The sequence below is a fragment of the Manis pentadactyla genome, chromosome 7 (genome assembly GCF_030020395.1).
Source record: "Manis pentadactyla isolate mManPen7 chromosome 7, mManPen7.hap1, whole genome shotgun sequence".
NCBI lineage: Eukaryota > Metazoa > Chordata > Mammalia > Pholidota > Manidae > Manis > Manis pentadactyla.
The window spans coordinates 98,172,590-98,192,229 of NC_080025.1; the positions used below are offsets into that span (position 1 = coordinate 98,172,590).

At 36.4% G+C, this 19,640-nt stretch overlaps 1 protein-coding gene across 7 annotated transcripts in view; it reads left to right on the forward strand.

Annotated features, from left to right (window-relative positions):
- Positions 1 to 19,640, forward strand: part of PALS2 (protein associated with LIN7 2, MAGUK p55 family member) — a 165,756-nt gene that overhangs the window by 8,658 nt on the left and 137,458 nt on the right. The gene's annotated exons all lie outside the window — the stretch shown is intronic.

Below are 19,640 nucleotides of genomic sequence, written 5' to 3' on the forward strand. Positions count from 1 at the left end.
CTTTCTAATATGACTTGATTATGATATTATGACTGGTGATAGTTCCTGGTTAACTGAAAGTTGATTTACATGAGTTCATAAGAATTAATTCACCTAAACCTTAAATAATATGTTTTTACTTATACTTTTTTATTTACTTTAAATACACATTCAAGTGCCAGTCATTTCTTTGAGTACGTATCTTGCATGGAGTTCTGGGTCACCATTCTTACATAAAATAGTGCATTATTGCCGATTCCTACCTAGCTTTGGAGCAAAAACTTAAAAGTTTGTGAAGGAATCTGAGTGTAGGATCTTTGTAGTGTTTTATGGACTCCTCAGTTGTTTGTAGTTGTCTTGCTCACAATTACACAACAATTTAGCTTTTTGTTTTCTTGTTTTGCTTTTGTTAATATTTTTTGGTCTTTCCAAAGCTTTAAACTTGATTTTCATGTAAAGAATAATATAACTCCCATGGTCTTATATCAAATATAATGTGTGTATATGTAAATGTACACTTTAGACACTTATTTATATGTGTAAAGAAATCCTGTTTTGTACAAAAAAATAATAGCTCCCAAAAATATTGATACTACTACTACCACTTGTAGCTCATCTGAATAGCTTCCAATCTGGTGACATGGTGAGACCTAATGTCACAGTTGCTTCCAAATTTTTGGAAGTTTCAGAAAATTTGTTTTAAAACTGTATTGACAGTTTATTATCTATAGGATAGTACTATAAATACTTTATTGCTATTACCAGATTAATGCTTTAATTACTTTTCTACTGAAGGAAACATTGGCTTTTCATTAACTGTAATAAATGTTGTTTGGAGTTTTGCTTACTAGCAAAATATTTACACTGCTTCTTATATAGTTAAATCATACAGTTCTTGAAATTAGGTACTTTAGCTGATGATTTTCTTACTCAGCATGGCAAGAGACATAAAGACATGGAGACATGGGGTTATAATCTGAATTTTTACAGCTTCTAGCCCTTTTACTTTGTTCAGGACACGTAACTCTATAAGGTGCCAATAATAAGCTTGCTGGCAGGCTTGTCTGAAATTACTACTGAACTCAGTATACCTCATCTCTAAAACAGGGATTATAATAACTTTATAGCATTGGTGTAAAAATTTTAATTGGGTAATATAAGTAAATGTCTAGCACAGTCTGGAACATTTAAGTGTTCAGTAAATGTCAGTATCCTTTCTTTGTCCTACTGTCTGGTACAGTATTACCTGTACAGTAGATAATATTTGTTGAATAAACATGTTTTCAGTTGCCTTTGCTTAATTCATAACTTTCATTTTTTTCCCTCTCTAGTATAAGAGCTGTCTCATTTAGTAAATATTTTTTTAGAAGAACTTTGCTTTTAAAATAGTCCAGTAAATTATGTGCTGTTGACTAAAGTTAACTGCCTCATTTTTACATGACATTTTTCAGTGTTCTTACAAAGGCAAATTAAATATTGGGTCAAAAGATGACTGACCTCAAAGATTCTTTTCACCATGATCTAAAACTATAAAATTCACACAATCCTGGTTTTTCCTCATGCTTTCCCTTTAATAGTCAACAGAAGTAAGTAGTGTTTGATAGTGTAGCATTTTGAATGAAGAAAATGATCATACTTGCAGTATGTTCATAATGCTCCATTATCACATAATGGGAATTCTTTAGTATTTTTAATGAATGTGGCTGTCTTCGAGTGGATTTGACTTTATTTTACCGAAGCTATGTCTGTCTGTATGAATATAATATGTTTTGTGGAAAATTTAGACCTACATAAGTAAAACTAGTTGCCTTTTTATTCACATATTAAAAATATCCTTCTATTTGAGATCATGGTATAAAAAACTTGGGTAACAAGTTAAAGATATTTCATTCATTGAAGTTACTTATTTTATAAATTAAACAATGGTCATGTATATTTTTAATAAGTTGATTCAGCTGTTTTTTCATTTTCTAAGCTAGTAATCTTTTGGGTTAGGAGATAAATGAGAAAAATGTAAACTATTTTTTTAAGAAGGTTGGAATACCTTGTGAGGCGAATGGGAAAGTTATCGCAGTATGTCCTCACCATCCTTAGGATCAGGGTCTTGAAAACCCCAAGGTAGAGAAATTTTCCCTGAAGGAATTTAAGATGTTATGGGGGAAATTTAGTTAAGGAGTCTGAGGTCATGAATGAACACTTAAAAATTCTTATAAACTTTTAATGTCCACCCATTGAAAAATTAAATAGAATATATGAAACAGATTATCAATGACATCTTAAGCAATTTAATTTGAAATAACAAGTATTGTAGAATTAGTTTCCATATAAATAAACCTTTCAGGATTTCCAATTTAGGGACATTGTTGGGGAAGTATTTATAAATCCTAAGAGGCATGTTTTAGGATGTCTTGTTCAGAACCTTTCTTATTTACACTTAAGTTACTAACTCCAACTTCTGGTTCCACTGTTTTTCTAGAGATAGCAAAGCTTGGATGTTTGAGATATATATATATACACACACATACGGAAAAGGCTTTTTAGTAACCTTTATTTAACGCACTCAGCTTGTAGTAGCCAAGAGGGTATTTATAGTTCTTTTCCACCAATGACAATTTCATGCCAGTACTCAGGAGAAGATAACATAATGGAACACTGACTTGACTCTGTCCCTCTCATTCTTAATCTCCTTTCCTTCCCTGTGATTCTAGATTGGAGGCTGGAAATTTGTTTTGTCTTGGCTTCTAAGAGTGCACTGCAAATAATCTCCTACTCCTACTCTTCTATCTCTTTATTTCCTTCTCTTTTATCTTCCAAACCTGCAGTTCTCTTTCACAAAGTATCTTCAAAAAGAACAACTTAGAATTTGTTACACTCAAGTAGAAGTTTTCATCTAAAGTTTTAAAATCTGAATATATGTATATACTGGAATTCCACATAATGACAGAGTTATACTGTATATATCTGAGAAAAGAAATTTTTGGGTCCCCTCAGCCAAGCATTGTCCCAGGTTCATATGCTATGCTTAATTTTTATTTTTGAACAGATTAGGTACTTAGCATGTAAACAGTGTGCAGCAGACTATAAATTCCGAAAGACTTCAGAAAAAATTCTCATCTGTAGGGAGGAACTTGCTGCACATTTGATTGGATTAATTTTGAGGTGAGTCCTAAAATCCCTTTTACTTCTATAACTTTGATTCTGAAACAGCAAGAAGTTAAACTGATAAGGTACTGAGTAGCCAAGAAAGGTAGAATATTGTTGGGTGGAGTAACATGAGTAAAGGTGTTTGGGTGGTAATGAGATATGTGGTTATGCATATAAGAAGCAAAAAGATTAGTGTGGTTAGAGCAGAGAGTTCATATTTAAGAATAGAGGGATTAAGTTGAATAAATGAAAGCTAGATTTTAAGAGAAATTTAAACATTCTCAGGTGACAGAAAATTATGTTTTTCTAATGCAGTATTGTCATTAAAATTATATTTTAACATCAGTGGGATAGTCTTATGCTCAGTGGATTACAATGAAAAAGAATAGTAGAAAGAGACCTGATAATTTAAAGCCAAAGCAATGAGAGCTTGAAAGAGGGTAGTAGAGGGAATGAGGAGTAAGAGATGAATATAGGGAAATTGTGAATTCACCACAGCCGAGCAAATGACACATAGAGGGGGTAGTTTCAAGGGGTTCCTGGGCAAAGGATTGTCCCTGGATTTCCAAGTTTGGGAATCTTTTCTGAAGATAATCCTTATCTTGTTTAAAGGTTCATTTAGGTTCTTATCTTTTAGTAAGTTGTTATATCCTTAGATTTGAGCAGGTTCTCAACTATATTTCATCCCTCTTATTAAAGGACAGAAAAGTTCTTTGGAGACCACTTATCTGGCTATTAATTAGCAAGTCAAATTTCATTTATGCCTGAGTGATAAACTATTAACTTTCAAAGGAAAGATATTTATGAAAATGGTGATGGATGAACTGTGTGGGTTTTGTCCTGGAGGGGAGGGCAGGGGAACTGTAAAAATTAGGGAAAAGAGAAACATAGAAATTCAAGAGACTGATAATAGTAAGGAAGATGATAAGAATATTAAGCAAGGAATATTAAAACGCATTTTAAAAGCATTCAAATGCCTGATGTATACTTAGTACAGTGTTAGTTGTGGACAAATAAGAGAAGTATGTGACTTGATTTTTGTTGTCAAATTGTGTATTAAGTATGGTTGTGGGCCTTTCTCTCTGGAAACTTTATTTTTTTTTAATTTCACCAAAGAATAAACAATTCTGGCAACTATAACCACACTTTCAGTATAAAGCCAGATGATTATGAGATACTGATTAAGTGAACGAGAAAAGGAGTGATTTTGATGCTAGAAATATCAGACTGTTTCAGCTTGTCACATCTATTTGCATTATTGAAAATATTCCACTGATTTCTTTAAGGGGTCAATTTTGCCTCCCACAGGACATTCAGTAATATCTGAAGACATTTTGGTTGTCACAGTTGGGTTGGGAGTGTTTACTAGCATCTAGTGGGTAGAGGCCAGGGATGCTACTAAACAATTCATAGGACAGCACTCCTATAACAAAGAATTTTCTGGCTCCAAATGTCAGTAGTGCCAAGATTGAGAAGCCCTGGAATCTAAAACAGGCAAGTGGTCACCTGGGCAATTTTAGAGACCTGAGTAAATTTCTTCCTTTTTCTGGGCTTGACCAGATACTGTCCTTGTATTAACACATTTTCTTCCAACATAACAATACACTTGATTGTCACTGGTTTCTTTATTGTGTTCCTATCCTAAGAGTATATCTTTAGATGCTTTCATTAGACAAATGTTTCCAAATAGTTCTACCCATCTTCTCTGACAGTGGCTTTTTTCTGCTAAGGTTATTATTTCGTGTTTCCTTTTACTAATTTAATCCTTGAACGATCACCCTACTTCCAAATTCTGAGGGTCTCTGGATATGATTCCTAGGTACTTTATTTTGCAGCAAGGCTTTTCATGTGCTTTAAGGTACTTCATGTCTGAAATTTAGCTTGAGTTAGTTCTTGAGTCCAGGATTTTTTCTGATAGTGTTTGAATCTCTTCTCATTTTTTTAATGCAAGATTTCTTTGACAGTATTTGAACCTGTTCTAATTTTTCTGTATACAAAAACTTTAAATAAAATGTTTGAAAGGAAAAAACATCTAGGAGTTATTTCTGTTACAATAATTTTACTACTGCTTATAGATGAAGAATGCCATACATATAACAGCTGCATGCAAAAAAAGGTTTTATAATGTAAGTTTTATAATAATTGGAAGACATTGAAATTCTAGAATGAAAATAGGCATATGAAGACTTTTGTTTAGTGTTATTGTTAAACAGGACAAAATTTTCATTGGAATATAAAGATAAAAGTTGAATGAGCATTCCATTGATGGAGAAAGGGGGATATTTCAAAGAACCAGTTTTTTTTCCTTAACCCACCTCAATTTGATGTTAATCTAAACGTATTGTCTGTTTACTAAAATACAAATGCAGTATACCTATGTGTAATTGCTACTTAATGTACAATAAAGGAATAGGATGGGAAAGCAGAAATATAGAAAAAAACTATTGTGTAGTAGTCAGAATGTGTGTGTGTGTGTGTGTGTGTGTGTGTGTGTGTGTGTGTTGGGAATTCATCATGTTTGAGAGGTAAAGTTCTGGAGGAAGTACACGTTTACTTTTTAGTAGATACTTCCTGTTTGCTTCTTGTACACATTGGTTATATCTTCATCATCATTTTCATCTGTGCAAGTGTTTCATTACTTGGCCTTCCATCAAACCTAAAACTGATCTTCCTCATTCATCAGTTGTTAACAATAGGCTTTCATTAGTTCACTAAGTGATATATTCTTGAACCGCACCCCAGAACCATCCTACCCACCACTTCAAATGTTTATGGTTATTATTTTTTAAGCCTTGCCTCCTTCTTTGGCTCCTTTTTGTCAGCTGTGGAAAGCATTGGTGTTGCAGCTTCTGCCTCACAACACCAGGTCCTCACTGTTTGAGCCGACAGCCCCCATCAGAAAGCCTGTTTCAATTCTGGAGATATCATAGCAAAGAAACATTTATGTGTTTGAAGAGACCACTCTTCTGAGAGTAGAAATTCCAGGGTAACTGAGTGTACTGCTTTGATGCTGTGAACTACCCAGTTAATATGGAGGGAGGGATTCATGTTGACCAATGAGCGGGACAGCTTTTCCTTAATTGCTTATTTCTGAATAATCTATTTAAATTAAACTTTAAAAAGTTCTGTTATGTGGTAAGTAGAGTTAAAATAGTACAAAATAATGAGTGTGCTATGAAAGTTAAAATTTTCTGTTTCTGGTCTTCATAGAGTTAATCATTGATAAAACTTTCAGATTTAGTTATGTTAGTAAAGTGTTTCTCAACAATTCTTAAGTGGCATTTTTGGCAGTACAGTACTTTGCCATGTGGGATTGTCCTGAACACAACTGAATGTTTAATGCCCCTGTTCTCTGCCAAGCCATTGGAACATCAAAAATGCCATCACTCATTTCCAGATGCTTCTGGGGGAGGGGTATGGTACTTAACCTGGGTGAGAATATTATAATTTTTAAATTATACCATATGTCTTAGACAATGAATCTTTTCAACTTTACACAGTAACTCCATTGACTCCACTATAAAATAATATTTGAGTGCATGTGCACTTCTCAAGGGAGGTCCAGAGAAAATCTAGTTGGGAAGAACTGTATTTGTCTCTGATGTCTGAGATCACAAAGTTTACTCAATCTTAATCTGCTTTCCTTTATGACAGTGTTACTGTTCTGTGTTTTCAGTTACCTTTTTTTTTTCTTGAGTGTTTTGTGATTTTTGAGTTGTGATTTCATGCTTGGCGAGGGTTTATTCAGAGGGTTCTGTACAGCCTGTTAGAGGGCACATTTCTCTAAGGAAGGAAGATTTGCTGAGGCTTTTCTTGGGCACCTTTGTAATTTCTGTGCTTGGGGTTTTCTGAACTAAGTAGGTATATTGGAACGCTGAATTCTTGAGAATAAGTTGAGAACAAATTCTCAGGTGGTATTTCCCCTTAATATGGAGTCCAAGCTGAGACACGTTAATTTCCTTATTGTCTTCCTTGGCAGCATCTGTAAGCTCTCCGCTTTAAGTTGCAGTTCTCTGTCTTGAAGAGATGAAGGCCTAAATTGCTGCCTCTGAACTTCTAGGTACTGAAATCTGTAAACACCCCAGGGTAGCTATGACTTCAGCACCTGCTTACCATTTTATTTTAATCTTCATATTGACTCATGGATGTTTTCATAGGGACTTGGTTTTGTGTCTGAGATGATATTTTTGGTATTTATTTAGTATTTCTAGCTGTATTTTAAATGAGGCAATGATTTTCAAATTATGAAGTCCTAATTTTTTGTTGGACTTGGCAAACCTCATTCATCTGCTTTCAAATTTATAGAAATATCCTAGAATTTCTGGTTTGCTAATCCCTTTCATTTTCCCCCCATCTTACCTCCAGTATTGTTAGCATTTTATTCTTTTCAAAGTGTCTTTTCTGTCATTTCAGTGGGACCTCAAAAGGGAGAGAATGTAGGTATGTGTGCTCAGTCTTCCATTTGGGCTGGCAGCTTATTTAATAGTTTTTAGATCTAAGGCAGTTAGGGCTGACCTGACTGAAAGTGAATCTCTGTAAATGCCTTTTCATTTAATTGCGATTTTAAAGTTTGAACTTAAGAAGCATGATCTTTGGCTGTGAAAGTGAAGAGACAGGGATGGAAGATGAACTTCAGGCCGTTAACTGCAGTTGAGCAAGGCCTTGCTGGAGTAGGGAGCAGTGTGGGGATTCTACCATAATGTGTATGTACATAGAGAGGACAAATCACATTACAGTGATGAGAAGCCACAATTTAAAAATGACATGCAATAAATATTAACTGCAGTATGCATTCTACTGGTATACTACTAAGAATTAGAGCCCAAAGATAAGTAAGATGCCATTTCTGCCCTCAGAAAGCCCACTGATTTTGTGATGGAGGCAAATGTGTAAATGAGAATACAGTTGATTTTCATTATTCATGGTAGTTGTATAAATGTTTATGTTCTATAAATGTTTATGTTCCATAAATTCTCTGTGAACACTGAATTCATGAATACTGAACCACTGCTTCTAGGGAAAATACCAGGTTAGGCCCCTTTGAGCCTCTGATCACATTTTCATGAACTGCTCAATACATCACCTTGTTTTATGTGTTTTTCTGTTTAAAAGACACCATAGTCTGTATTCTTGATTCATTAACATTGAATGGCCAACAGTATTATAACTCATGCCTGAAGGAAGCTCATTGAACACTGTGTCTTCTCTGTAGGCAGGTATAGGCTTCTTGGGCTTAGACATCTCTTAAGCACTATGCTTGGAGGGACATTTTAGACAGAGAAATGGTCATGAAAAAAGCACAAACAAAACTGTGAAAAACATGGCACTAAATAAATAGACCATGAAAAGGATACTGCATTTTAGTGGAAGAGCTGAAAACCAGCACGCAGAGCTTCACCTTGTTGCACCTAAGCTGGGATGTGCACCTTGGGCACACTTCTTGCTGCTCTGTGCCTGACTGCAAATGAAAGCTCTGCAAGTAGTGACCATGGGGTCACAAATACATTTTAACAAGTAGGAGAATTCACATGTACAGAACCCACAAATAATGAGGATCGCTGTACTATACAGAAAGTGCTGTGTATTGTAAATCTGCTGGGATGGGTCAGGAAAGGTTTATTTTGAGACAGTTAAGGTGAAGCTATAGTAGTCTGAAGCAATGGATTAGGGAATAACAAATGGCCCAGTGTGGTTGGAATTAAAAGGGTGCCTCTAAGGAGGGGCAAGAGAGCATGTTTGGACAGTTAAAGAGGGAGATGTGAGGCCATTATGCCATATTAAGGAATTTGGATTTTTATAGGTGATGGGGATATGTTTTGGACATGTCAAGTTTATGGTGCTCATGGGACATCTTTACAGAGATGTAGCAAGGAAACAGTCTGAAGCTCAGGAGATAAAACTTTTAAGAGACATCAGTATGTATTTATTAATGGAGTGATAAGTATGTGAATGCCTGCTGTATGTCAAGGCGCAGTCCTAGTGCAAGAAGAGGAAGAATGATGAGCACATTTCCATTGAGGAGACAAACAGCAAGCCAAATACTTTCAGGTAAAGGCTATGATGAAAATGAAACTGATAGAAGGGAGAGTGGCTAAGGGTGTGTATGACAGAGTGGGGCTAGTGTGTATGGTGTGTTCGGGTTCACTTCCTGGGGAGGTGACATACTGGGACAAAAATGAAGAGAATAAGGATATGTGTGTAGATATCTGGGAAGATCATCTCAAGCAGAGAGAACAGAAAATGGTAAAGATGGGAAATGAGAGATGTTTGAGGAACAGAAGGAAGGCCAGTGCTACTGGAGATGAGCAGACATGGGGGAGAGAGTTGTAGTTGAATTCAGAGGGGCATGTGGAGTGCCAAATCATGAAGGCTCATGTGGGCTGTGGCCCAGAGCCTAGAGAGATTTCTAAGTGCAGTGGGAAGCCTTTGGAGAGTTTTAGTGGAACACTAACAAAACCTGTTTTACATTTTTAAATGATGCATCTAGCTACTTTGAGATTATTGTTGAGAACTAGAGTGAAAGTAGGGGACCAGTCGAGTGACTACTGAAGTTAAGTGAGCAAGAGATGATGGTGATTTAGAGTAAAATGATAGTAGTAGAGAGGTGAGAGAGTCGGATTTGAGTCAGATACTTAAATTTACCTTTCTTTAATCGCCCCCATGACAGCTGACTTTAAAAATCAGTTTGTCACTGGATCTGTTGTAAATTCTAGGTATTTTTGTAAGTGCATCTACAAGTGTTGAAAAAAGAAACTGTTGATGTGGTTTATGGTTCAAAAATAATCTAGTTTTAAGATACTAAGAGATCCAAATTTGCATATTTAATAAAATCTGGCAGTTATCCTATAGTCATATTTCACATTTATTAGTGCTTATTGTATAAAAACACTTCCAGACAATTCTGACTCAGTTGTAATACTACATATTTTTTATAATAATGAAGCTTTGGCCTCCTTTGTTAATTAGTGGTGAAGAAGGCCAATAAAAATATTAAAAGCAGAGATTCTACATTATTTGAGCAAATTAGGAACAGCACTATTTATTTGAGCTGTTGAAAAAAAAAATCTCTGTAGATGTAGCTTTTCTTTGGCTGAGCTCTGCACTGTAACCAGGACACTTCTGAACATAAAATGGATCAGAGGCTAGAGTAGAGAAAGGTGGGAGATTGGTAGACCAGTTAAGAGATTTTTTAAATAGTCTAGGCAAGAAAAGATAAAAATTCTAAACCAAAGGTTGGAGTGTGGAATTTGTGAAGAGGATAAATTTGAGACTTTATGGAGCAGAATGAATTTAGAGGAGAATTAGGTATGTAGATCTTAATTAAGGAAAAGAGAAAATCAGATGATTCTGAGATTGTAAGCTTTGCAGAATGGGCAGGTGGTGGTGTCATAATATAAATGAGAGGTAGAATCTATAGTAGAAGGAGTAGGCTTGGTTAGGTAGGTATCTGGGATCCATCAAAACAATGTGCTGACAATTTAGTGTAGTAAATATTTGAAATAGGAAACATGAGAGATCCCAAGAAGGGGCAAGTAATAGAATTGTGCTGTAATATTTGGGACTGCTGATTTTTGGAGAACCAGAGACATATGAGCATGTTGCACAAGTTGAGGAGAATAATAGGAAGGCAGGCACCGAAATAGAGGAAAGAGTTGCGGAAATAGGGTGAGGGGAGAGGAAGACAAACTTGATTGCCTGACATCTTGTCCAGGGCTACCTATATTGAAATGAGTGGAGGCAAGCTGTAGCCAGGACACTGGGTATATCTTTTTACTAAGTCTAATTATAAACTATACCATTAATGCCATTTTATGTAGCCAATGCATATATGAAAGAAGTTGTTAAAGCAGAAAACTATCGTTGTAGAAAAGGACTTGTAAAACATTCTGCAATATTTGAAACAATAGTTTTATGTAACCTTTTAAAATTTATGAAAGACATGAATGACTATTTTTAGTTATCAGTCATCTCAAAACATGGTATCTAGCTCAGTTCTTAACTACTAGAAATGAAGGGCTGGCATGGATATCCAGTTGTGTCTAGTGTTTATGCTTGCCATAGGGAAATTTGCAATGAGAAAAATATTTAAATAGTGGAAGATTCAATTGTCATTTCATCTATTTAGAGTACTCTTTTACCACTTTGAACATACTGCATGTTACATTTCTTAAAACCAGAAAGTCTTCCAGATAAGAAATGTGAGGTTAAGCTTAAAATAATCTCTTCATTTTGGATAGGGTATAATTTGCTGCTCTCACTGAGGTGGGACTTCTTTGGACTTCATAAATTTCTAAAATTTTGTTAAATAAATAGCAAGGTGTAACTCCAGGGGGACAATCCCAGGGCAGACTACCTTGAAGCCAAAATTAGTCAAAGGGAGAAATAAAGTTTAAAACCTGTTTATTTCTTACGAGCAGTCGTCCAGTCTCTCTTGATCAGGCTGCAGCAGAAGAGAGCTCTCTACCCAACCTCTCCAGTCCAGATAAAGCCTCACACACCCTTGTAGTTACCTATTGATATGTAGATGGACCACTTCTCTCCACCCCTTGAAACACCTTTTGATATGCATATGTCTAAAGCCAGGCAAGAGATTCTGGAAATATTACAGTTTTATCCATACAAGGCTTTCTGTGCAAGATTTTCATCTGGACACATAGAATCTAAGTTTTCTAACATTCGAACTATGTTTTGACATTTTACACAAAGACCCCGTATGTGGGGAGCCCGTGTTCCCCTATCTTCTTACCCCAGCATTCCTGCCCAGAGGACTGATTGAGTGGCATCCTACCTTTAAGAAAAGAATGTTTCCCATTTCTTTTTCACCATGAAAAATATATTTTGTGCTTATTTTTAACACAGTGCCTTGCAACTTAAATTTTAGGTAATGTTTTACTCAATGCTTTAAGGGCTTGTATAAGTGAACAACAGCCTGAGTGTTGAGTGACATAAGAATAAAATATTCTAAATTGATAGCTAATTCTAGTAGCTTACAAAATATTTTTACATAGAGAGATCTGTGTCATTTTAGTATAACAATTCTGTAATCTGAATTGCATTTGATTACAGGTCAGTGATATCTGAGCTCCGATTCCTTGTCTGAGAGGAATTAGTATGTGTGAATTAAGGAAAATTGTTTGGGTTGATACTAAATAAACATGGCAGTAAATAGAGATGCATTTAAGTTTCCTTTTGTTTAAATTAAATCTTTATCCTTATAGATGTACAGAATGTATATATCTGGGTAAAATTGCAGTATTTCCAGAATCTCTCACCTGGCTTTAGTTCATCTCCATATCAATAGGTGTTTCCAGGGGTAGAGACAAGTGGTCATCTATGTATCAATAGGTAACTACAAGGGCTTGCTGTGGCTTCTATGGCTTATCTGAACTGGAGAGGTTGGGTGAAGTTCTCTTCTGCTGCAGCCTACTCAAGAGACACAAGACGACTGCTTATAAGAAATAAATGGGTTGCTCCCACTTTATTTCTCCCTTTGACTAATTTAGTTTCAAAGGTATTTTTCTCCGGGATTTTCCCCCTGGAGTTACAATATATCTTTTGAAAATTGAAAATATTCTTTGTATTGATTTGGTATGTTATGGTTTTTGTAGAATATTTTACTAACATATGTTTCATGTCATAATATACACAAGGAAGAATTTAGTGCGTGTCCATATCACGCAAGGACAACTTGTTCTAACCTAGGCTTCCACCTTAAAGGAAAAAGACCTGTTTGTTTTAGCTATGAAAGAATGGTTGTAATTCTCTGATTTTCCAGCATTCAAACTGGTTACTCTTTACATATGAGAGGTATTTTTTTGATAGGTTTTTATTTTTTATTAAAATTGTTAAATCATGTACAGATGAAAGACCAGTAATGCTCCCCAGTTTTCTATATCTCTATTTCTTGTGGCTACTGCTTTAAACTTTTCACTGATACTTTTAGCATTTAGCTCTGTATCAGTAAATGGCCTGCTTATGTGGCTGATTCTTGATTTTTCAGTTTTGACCATTATGGAAGATGAGGATTTAGTTCTTTTCCCGCTCTACCCCTATTCTCTGTACATAGACATATATTCTTCCGATTCCTCACATCTCTCAATATAATTATATTGGTGATTTTGATTGGATCAATATTTCTTAATTGATCCATTAGTAAACTATAGTTCTTTTTCTCTATTCCTGTATGTACTTCCAGGAAAGGAAATACCAGAGCAAAATACCTCTAAAAACTGAAATCAGTCAAAGGGAGAAATAAAGTTTAAAATCCGTTTATTGCTTACAAACTGCAGTCCAGGCCCTTCTCCTTTTCCTCCTCCAGCAGAAGCAAAATTGGCCCTCCCCTCACCTCTCAGGTACAGATAAGCCCTCCGTTGCCCAGGTAATTACCCATTGATATGGAGATGAACTTCTCTCCACACCTGAGGAATGATGCAAATACACCAAAGCCATACTTCTCTTTTCCCTTGAGTTGTCTGTTGATATGCATATGTACTAAAGCCAGGCAAGGTATTCTGGAAATATTACCATTTTACCCACAGGCCGCCCCTCCAGAAATCTCAGCTTATAATTTACTCATTCCCCCTCTTCTGACCAAACTAGTAACACACAGTAGCAACATCAATAAAATCTTGATAATCCTCAAGCCAGAGGATTCAGCCTATGCAAATTAAATAAATGTACTTTACAGCACAATCTTTCACTAAACACAAAATATGTTTCTACACTTGTTTACTCATTCATAACAACCATGCTAGATTACTCATAAAACTTTTACCAAACATTAGACAAAGTCAGGCCTCTCTTTAAGCAATTTTTTCTTGACAGCAGCAATACAATCATGATAATTCTCAAGCCAGAGGATTCAACTAGGTTCAAAGTCCATGCAGATTAAGTCCAAAGCCCATCCAGTCCAGCCATCATGCAGCAGCTGCAGCCAGGGGGCACATCCAGGACACAAGGACTGTAGAAGCAAATAACTGTGATCTTGGGGGGCCACTTTGCTGTTACTCCAGGAATACACAGGAGGCCAGCTTCCAGGCCTCTTCCCCAAGATGCCAGAAGAGCCAGCCATTGTCGGTCCATGTGTCAAAATGTCCAGGGCCATGTCCATTTTATTCCTAATTGCTGCACCCATCCTTGAAACGCATGTCCAATAAAGTGGATGCCTTGATGACTCTCAATCACCGGCAACTGGCCATAGGCTGCAAAGAGATTCTCTAGGGCCCTCTTAGTGGTTTGCTGATCTGTACAATGCCCAGTAATTACCCACTGATATGGAAATGAACCTCTCCACCCCTGAGGAATGATGCAAATACACCAAAGCCATACTTCTCTCCACCCTTGAGCACCTGTTGGTATGCATATGTACTAAAGCCAGCCGAGATATTCTGGAAATACTACAATTTTACCCACACTGTATTTTTATTTTCTTGGAGTATTTGCCTACTTTTCCATAATACTACTTATCAATAATTAAACCCCCAAATTTCTGCTAGTTTTCTAAATCACCTTTCAATATGTTTATTCAAGTTTATCAGTTTCATTTTCTGGAAGATGTCACTCCTGGAGCATTAGGGACCAGTCCAGTAGGGACTCATCATTCTCCATACCTGATACATACTTATCACCATTTTCCTGAGAATTACCTTTGCTTTTCTCCTGTGTTGGGTCTTCTAGTTCTGTTAGGTATACAGACAGATATGAGTGGGGTGAAAAGACAGTGAGGCCCACAAAGAACTCAGGGAGTTAATCAGATAAAGCTAGAGTGCCAGAAAGGAGAGTTAATGCCCTTTGCATTGTGAGTTCAATCTACTTGCTCTGACTCTGGGCTGACCTTGAGACTTGCCCTAGCGAATGCTGGTGAGATAGGGCAGAGACAGGAGACAAGCATCATGATTAATTTTCCTTAAAAATGCTGAGATTAGCATAATAAGAACAGTAGGAACTTATCTTAAGGTGAAGATTCCACTTTTGAAAGAGAGTTGGGAAGTTAGATTCTTTAGTAATCAGCCAATGACTTAGACTTACCTTAAGGTAAGGCATGCAGTCTTAACTGATGTGTTACCAGTGCTGAGGGGTAGCTGCTATCTTAGACAGGAACAAAAGGTTTGTCTTACAGAATTACCCAGAGGACTGGCTATAGACAATGGCATATTGTCTCTCACAGAAATAAAAATCATGAGACCATCTGACAAGCCTATGCCACCCCACCCTGACCCTGACCCTTACCTTTATCCCATTCTTGAAAACCTTAAAAGACAGAATCCTAAGCTCTTAAACGTGCCTCCTCTTCTGTAAGGTTGCCCACACTCCTTTCTTGGAGTGTGTATTTTTAAAAGGCTTCATACTGCTCAACTTATCCCAGTGGTGTCTCTGTCACTTTGCCATTCCACTCTATTTTCCAGACTTTAGCATAAGTCTTCACTCTCCCTGCCCTACTCCAGATAAGCAAGTAAATCTGCCTTTATCTACCTTGACTCTATCCTGTTCCTCCCTTCACTGTATTCAAATAAAACTTTCATTCTGCTTCACTGCCATGTCTCTGCCCTTCAGTTCTTTGCTGCAGTGGGGACAAGAACCGAGGAGAATAAACTCATCACCCCAGCGGTTCCTATATCTCATATTATTCCTTTTTCTATTTTGCCCCTTGCTTTCATGCTCAGGCAGCATGTCTTTCCTTTTTATCTTTCTGAGGAAAAGCATCTATGATAGATTAATTTTATGAAACCTTATAAGCAAGTCTGAGAATTAATTTTACCTATCCTCAAACTTGATTAATATTTTGGCAGGGTAAAAAAATTTTAGGGTGGAAATGTTTTTAAATGTATCATTTCATTGTCTTTTAACTTTAGATGGCATCATTGAAATGTTCAAAAGCACTTTGATTCCTGATTCTTGACATGTGAGTATATCTTTTCCCTTGGCTTCTGAAATTTCACAATTATGTGTTTGGTGTGAGTCTATTTTCATCTGTTGCACTGGGTGCTCCATGCTCCACTTATAGCTTTCAATTTTGGAAAATATTATTTCATTAATGTTTTCCTCTCCTCCATTTTTCTTATTCTTCTTTCTATAATTCCTTTTATTTAGCTGCAGGTTCTCTTTTCTTCTACTATTTTGGTATTTTCCCAAACTTATCTTTAATAATTTCTATTGAATTTTTCATTTCTGCTTTTGCATTTTTATTTTCTACAGACCTCTTTTGTTTCCCCTGGATGTTCCTCTCCAAAGCAGTCTTATTCTGATTTGATAAATACAATATTCTCTTACTTCTCTGAGAATTTTAATGACCATTTTGTTTTCTTTGCCCTGCTGATTTCATTATGCCATGTAGATTGTACCTGTTTGATAGCTATCTATCTTTAATGTTATAGGCTTTTCATAGCATCTGATGTCCTCAATGTTATTAGCTTATTGTTGAGAGTGGAGAACTCAAAACATGACATTCTGTTTGCATGTTGAGTTTCTCTAGCTGTTCTGTGACTGGATTGTTGGGGGTTATACCTGACCTTGGTATCTCTGTCTTTCCTCTTAGGGTGGTCATATTCTCTAGAGAAGATTGTTCACATCTGACTGGAAGGTAAAGACCAGGCTAGAGGTTTCTGATAGTTAAGCGGGAGAAGCTGGTGGAGGGGTTGTCTCATCATTCAGTAATCCTATTTTCCATAAGACTTCTTGTCCTTTGTCAAGAGACACATCTTATTCTCCCCTGAGAACAAATCTCTAGTTTCTGGACCTTCATGGTAGAGGGTAAGGGGTAGGCAATTAATCTATAAAGAGGGTGGGGATGAATTACTGATAAGTAGTATATGTGAGAAAGAAACTAAGCCATACTAACATCAAGAAAGTAAAAAACATGGGAATAGAGAAAGGTAACTACAAATACTAATGGATCAGCCCATGAGTTTTGTTATCTCAGTCTTATTGTAGTCCTCACCTCAAGTACCTTGTGCTGCTAATTCCTGTGCCTCTGAAAGATTTTCTTGCATAAATGAAATGATTTTCTGCATTCCCTATGGCTAGAGTTTAGACTCATTAGGTCTGACTGGTTAAAGGTCACATTCCTGCAATTAAGTCTTGGTTTGCTGTTACAGGGCAAGTGATTCTTTTGGGGGCTTGTTTCTTTTTTTAAAACAACTCCCTGCTTTTGATCAGACTTTCAGCCTGAGAAAAAAAATGTGATCAGAATTTAAGGCATTTGTGCCACACTGAGCTACCTCTCCTTTGTCCATGTTTTACAGCTTCCAAAGTCAACTTTTTCTCATTCAACCCATCTTTGTAAACTTAAATCTTTCAAAATAAAATCACAACCACACATCTTTATTATATTTGTTAAAAAATAAATTTCAACTGAGTAAATTTGAATATCTGATTGTCTTTTTTCTACAATTCATGGATGGGGCTGCATTTCATCTTGCAAGTAAAAAGGAGCTCTGAGGAGCTGTACAAAATGGAAGACTTTCATAGGCAGAAGCAGGGTGGGACAAGGAGTCATTAGTAAAAGAACAAAGGATTGTTTTAGTCAAGGTCACCTTCCTTTGAGGGAAGGTGGGTATCATCCTCTGTAGTTCTGGTCAGGAACTTGACTGGTTAAAGGTCACATTCCTGTGATTAAGTCTTGGTTCTCTGTTATAGAGGCAAGTCATTCTGTTTTGGGCTTGTTTCTTTTTAAAACAATTCCCCATTTTTTATCAGACTTAGCCTAATTGAGAAATGTGATCAAATTTAAGGCATTTGTGCTACTCTTAGCTACCACTCTTTACTTCCTCTGGTTATTAGTGATCCTCTGTGTGATATTCATGGGCCATGATGTTTTTTGCTGAACCTCTGGTTTTAGTTTTTTAGTTGGTCATTTTCTTCACTACCTTTCTGGGATTCCAGGTCTTAGGGAGATCATTTTCTAGATGGCTAGTGACTGTGAACATGCATTTAAATTCTCTGAGAGAATGTAGTGCACCAGGGATATTGCCATGAATACCATAAGGAGGATAATTCCCAATGTCTGTACTTCAGAGCCATGTTCCTAAGACTCAAGCCAATCAAAATTAAATAAGTCAAAGGCCTATTGAAGGAGTCACCATTTTAAGCTAAGTGACTTGCTCAATGATCTTGTGTAACTGTTTCAACTTTCCCAGAAATGTTAATCCAGGCATAGCAGGTAGTGTTGGTGACAGCAAATATACCTCCTTGCTTAGCTGAAAGATAATCAAGGGTTATCCTATTATCAAGAACAACTTTGGCCAGAGAGTCTAAGTCTTTTTTTCTGGGCAGCTATCACTTTTGCAGCAGATTCTGCAATATTTTTGAGAGTTAAGGTGAGAGATTCATGATAACAGTCTCAATTACATGTACTTCTGTGCAAGGAATTAGGGACCTGCCAAAGGAAGTGAATCCTGAATCATGAAGGCTTCCTGATAGGGCTTTTTAAAGTCAACAATGTAAATTCAGGGGAGTTGACCAATGAGATGTATTAAAAGATGTGAAAAGTTCGGGCATAGTTAGATAACCTAAAAGTCATTGCCTAGTTATATGCCATGTATTTAGGTATTCATAGGCTCAAGGAGAATAATTACCATAACAGAGAAAAATAAACCCTGTTGGGGCATAAGCTGTTACTCTTAAGATGGTACTGTTCATGGATTCACTCACAGAGATTGTTGCATTTGTCTTTTCAAGCCAGTGGTCAGTTACATTTCTTCCTAGCCTGAAATAAAAAATTGTTCAAAATTCTAGGTATTACCCTTTTTCAGCAATGGCCTGGAAGACATGGTGATATTACCTTTCTAGGCTAATGCCAGATTAAAGGAAAGGGATTATGATTTAAAATATGAAATCTTGATCTGAACTCTTGGGAGGAAGCAGTCTACATCAATGTCAGCTCCTTCTCATCCTAGTCAGTTTGATTTGGAGGTTTCCAATGTTTGCATAGGACCAGATGTCAGGTGGATCTTTTTTTAGCTGTGAGATGTGCAGTTAAGTTTCAAATCCCTGAACTTTGGCTATCATCTGGGTAGTGAGTAGCTCCCACAAATAAAGTGGGAGAAACTTGTTTATTGCTTACAAGCAATCATCCACATCTGGTATAGGCCCTTCCAAGGAGATCCAAGGGCAGTCTTTGTTCTCAGCAATTCCAAATCCGAAGGGTGGGAGAAAATTGGAAATGTAAGCTTGGTAAGCTGTAGCCAGATATTGAGGAAACTAGGAGGATTCAGGAACCAGTTTATAGGTATATAACAAAACATCAAAGACAGTTAACAGGATTAAAATCTAATATAGACAAAGGGGCCAACATAGTTTTTTCTCTACAGTTGTTCCCACTTTTTTTCCTAAGCATAATCATTATAAAACTTACTTGTTTGCATTTGTTGGACTGATTATTTATGCAAGGGTGACTATAGTGATTGGCCATATAAGCTTTCTTTAAGATTGATTTGCTGGAACCTTGACTGATTTTTCCAAGAGGACTTATTGACTCTATAAAGTCAATCTTAGTTCCTTTAAACTATGTGGTCATATTT